General features: G+C 40.8%; 1 long non-coding RNA gene across 1 annotated transcript; it reads right to left on the bottom strand.

Moving 5' to 3' along the window:
- Positions 1–2,431: 2,431 nt before the first annotated feature.
- LOC122757611 lies at positions 2,432–3,517 on the bottom strand. Its single transcript, XR_006357713.1, has 2 exons — positions 3,063–3,517; positions 2,432–2,994 (listed from the first exon to the last, which is right to left on the bottom strand). It is a non-coding gene; the product is annotated as an uncharacterized LOC122757611 (long non-coding RNA).
- Positions 3,518–4,133: the final 616 nt, after the last annotated feature.

Consider the following 4,133-nt stretch of genomic DNA (forward strand, 5'->3'; position numbering starts at 1 on the left):
ATCTATCTATCTATTTGTCCGACCATTTTTTTTCGTCCGTCGGTTCATTCCTTGGACCCTTTGCTTGACAAACCGTGGTTCCCCCTGCTCGCCCGTGGGCGTGCCTTTCTGTCGGTGTCTTGGTCTTTTTATCTGTTAGTCTGTCTGCTAGGCGTCTTTGTGTCCGCCAATTTATCTCCATCCGTCCGTTCGTTTTCCCACCTATCCGTCTGTCCATCTATTTTGTCAGGACATTTTCTCGTCAGTTCGTCCATATTTCCGACGAACTGTTCGTGCTCTACTACATATATCTTCAATCTTGAGATTTGCATTTTGGAATTTATAATCGACAACCCCAGACGGAAAACATATAGTGGACGCGTGGCCTACTATATCTCCTAGATCTTTACAGCTACACACTCCAATTTTTACCTTATTCCTTTTAGATTGTGCTAATTTGAGAAAAAAAAGTCATTCGTTTCTCTTGGTTTGAGAGCTCTACTTAAATGGGGCAGGTTAGCTACTGGCCTTTGCTTCCTTTAGATTAAATGCACTGCTTATAGCTTCTATATAGACACTATTCATATAGAACGTAAAGATTTACTTTATAGATTTAATAGCATTTTCAATTAAATAAAACAACAAATTATGAAAATAAATATATATTATTTTTAAAAAGTTTAAAATACATTTTTATTACGTTTAAACTTACTTCGAACATTTTATAATTGATTAAATTCTTAATGTTTACTCTTGCTAGTATGAGCGAATAGAATTATCGCCACATCTACATATATAATATACTATATATATGTAAATATATATAATCTGCATATATGTATAATATAAGCCTTGGGTATATAGGGGATACAGAACGGAGGAACTTGTTTGAATATCTAATTTTAAATTTTAAAATTAGAATTTCGAAAATGTGTGTTTAAAACTAAAGCGTTTTCAGTAAAGCACCATTCGAATTCTTAAGAATATTTTATTTGTATTTTTTATTTTTAATTGATTCTTAATTTTATTTTTCTCTCACATTTAAATTGAAAAGGGCTAAGTGAAGGGTTTTTAGCAGCCTCTTTGCTTTTGAATTTCTAGATAATGTCTGCTTAGAGTGAAAGGAAGAAATCCACATATATATCCATGTATATACATATTTATCTAAACATATATGTGTATAGATAGACATACATATACGCTGCCATCAGGCTGCATATAAACAATGAAGATTGTTGCTCACTTTTATGGGCAGCCGCATTAACATCAACCTACTCGTTGCCTGCTGGCGAGTCTTTTCAGCCAATTTAAGTGTCTTACAATTTTGCGCATTGTCTCCGTTTGTGTGCGCTTATATATACATGCGTGTATATGTGTATACATATATATATATATCGTAGAATGTCGTGCGGGGCTTCTGTCATTGCTAAGCTTAAGTTGTTGCAGCATTTTGTTGTCACTGCTGCCGCTCGGCGCCTGGTTAAAAGCATCTTAGCGCCGGCAAAAGCATATCAACTGCCACGCCACGAGCCCATGGTCCACATCGGACACACACACACACGGACACACACACTGACACATGTGGAAGTGGCAGCAACACGTTGAGCCGCGCCCACAGGGGCGAGCTAGAAAGTGCTCGAGTTAGAGTGAGAGAGGGATAGCTCGTCCTAGTCGCAGCAGTCGTAATCTGCTGCGTTTAGTTTATTGCCGCCCATTTGTTAAAACAAAGCGCTGCCAGCGAGAAGAGTTTATGATGCGCTTTGCTTAAAAGTTATTAACTAAATTGTATACGCTTGAAATTGAATGCTGCGCAACGGCTCTTTGTTTTGGCCGGAAACTTAATCGCTTCAAGTAGAGCGCAGGCGAGCACTCTGCAATCATCGCAGCATCCAAGTGAGACAAAAACGCCAACAACAAATGCAGAGCCAACAGGAGGAGGATGAGGATGAGCAGGAGCAGCAACAGAAGCTGAAGCAGAGGCAGAAGCAGAAGCAGAAGCTCCCGCATAAGATGTGCCACGGGGCCAGGTGCTCGGGGCACCTGAGCGGCCAGTAGCTGTGGGCTCGATAATAAAGCAAAAGTTGCAACACAATATTTCAGTGTCATTAAAAATCCAGAGCACACTGAAGGGCAGCCAGTGGCAGCAGCAGCAGCAGCAGCAGCAGCAGCGCCAGAGGCAGCGGCAATGGCAGCGGGAGGCGTGGCATCAACGCCAAACCATGCATATAAATTGTGTGCAGCGACAGCAGTAAGAAATTGCCAAAGGCAAAGCGAAAAAGTCTCTCGCAAGTTAAGCGAAATATGCAACGTAAGATAGAGAGAATCTACGCCCACAGCCCCCCAAACTCTCTCTCTTTCTCTCTTCTCGCTCTCCTCTCTATGCATTTGGAGGTGTCACAAAAATTTCGTTCAATTGGTTTCATATCTCTGGTGTTTTATCTTCAACTTCTGCTAGCTTTTTTTTTTTTTTTATTTCCCTGAAAAGCAATTTTTAAGCCATTTCTAAGACTGTTGCCACAATTGGCGCTCGAGCAGGAAATACCCTGTAATCTGTATGATACTTGTTTAAAGAGTAAAGCTATATCCTCATATCAAATGAAAACGGTTCCATTTTCTAATGAAGAACCTGTAGTAAGTAGATATACATATGAGACTTGTCGATGCGATGCGATGAAAGATAAGATAAGATAAGATAAGATCACGATACAAGCTTTTGGCTAGATCCTCACTGTGAATGTTGCTGGCCATAGACTTCATCATTAATTTGGTTTCCAAGAAAAGCTTGTAGAGGTCCCCAAAAAAAAAAGTTGTTCACTTTGCAGCTTTTTTATGGCTTCTGAAATCGGCTCCAGCCCAGACAACAGAGCTTTGATGTCAGCCCATTGCTTCTTTGCTAGCTGCGATGATGATGTGCCCACCAGATGGAGTTCAACATATGAACTCAGGCTAGCCTGAGTTATGGTGGGCACATCATCATCATCAGGCAGAGGTAGCGCTGTGGTAGAAATTGCTCGTCTAAATTCAGTACACAAGAGAAAAACTATTCATTGGTATAATTCAAATTCGTTAATTTGTATGCTTACCTGAGTTTCGGTGTGCGCAATGCTTTTCCAAGTTTTCGCGCACTGCAACAGTTGCATCCCTTGCATGTTAAAACAAATCTTACGGCTTATTGCTGTCCATCAGCTGCTCATTTTCGAGATCAACTTTCCGGGTCTTCGTTCAAACAAGCAATTGCCTGTATGACATTTCATCCATTGTCTGCTTTGAAATCGAAAACTCTGCCAAAATATTTTCGATTTCTATGCTCAAATTGAGTCCTGTGTGTTCTCGCTGCAGCTCTTCTTCACTTCAATGGCATGATTTCTGTAATACTGGACGTTTACACGCAGAATACCTTTCGAATATCAAGAAGCAAGGTCCATTTGAAGTCGATCTTTTAAAACGGACTTTTTGCGCTCATATTTTTTTGTGACGTGATGCATGATATTCCGTGATGTAATGGGGCTCATCTGCATCCCATTAAAAATTTGGTCTGTCAGCGATTTAAACGGCGCAGAATCAAAAACTGAGTATGACTTTGTTTCAACTGTCACCAATAGCACGCACGCTTTTTTGACCTCGCTTGTCGATTGTCTTCCTAATTGTAATCATTGGCATGGCACTCCTGAAGATGTCTCTTCAAATTCGTGATGTAATTGCCCTTAAAGGAACGCTTTAAAGCAAAAAAACTCGCGGACAATAGCATCACGTTTACGACTTATCGCAATCAATCACCAAATTATAAAAGAAACAATGCGCACAAAAAGTTTAACGATGCTGCGTTAACCACTTCTTATCGCAAATTGAATTCTAAAAATAGATTTTAAACGGATCACTCTGCTGCACAGTGGGACAATCGGACCTTTAGTGTCGCTTTTTATACTTTTTATACCCTGAACCCATTTTCAATGGGAAATCAGGGTATAATGGTTTTGTGGAAATGTATGTAACAGGCAGAAGGAGGCGTGGCAGACCCCACAAAGTGTATATATTCTTGATCAGGGCGACGAACTGAGTCGATTTAGCCCTGTCTGTCTGTCCGTCTGTCCGTCCGTCCGTCTGTCCGTCTGTCTGTCCGTCCGTCCGTCCGTCCGCCTGTCCGTCTGTCCGTC

This window comes from Drosophila mojavensis, unplaced genomic scaffold, assembly GCF_018153725.1.
Source record: "Drosophila mojavensis isolate 15081-1352.22 unplaced genomic scaffold, ASM1815372v1 contig_136, whole genome shotgun sequence".
Taxonomy (NCBI): domain Eukaryota; kingdom Metazoa; phylum Arthropoda; class Insecta; order Diptera; family Drosophilidae; genus Drosophila; species Drosophila mojavensis.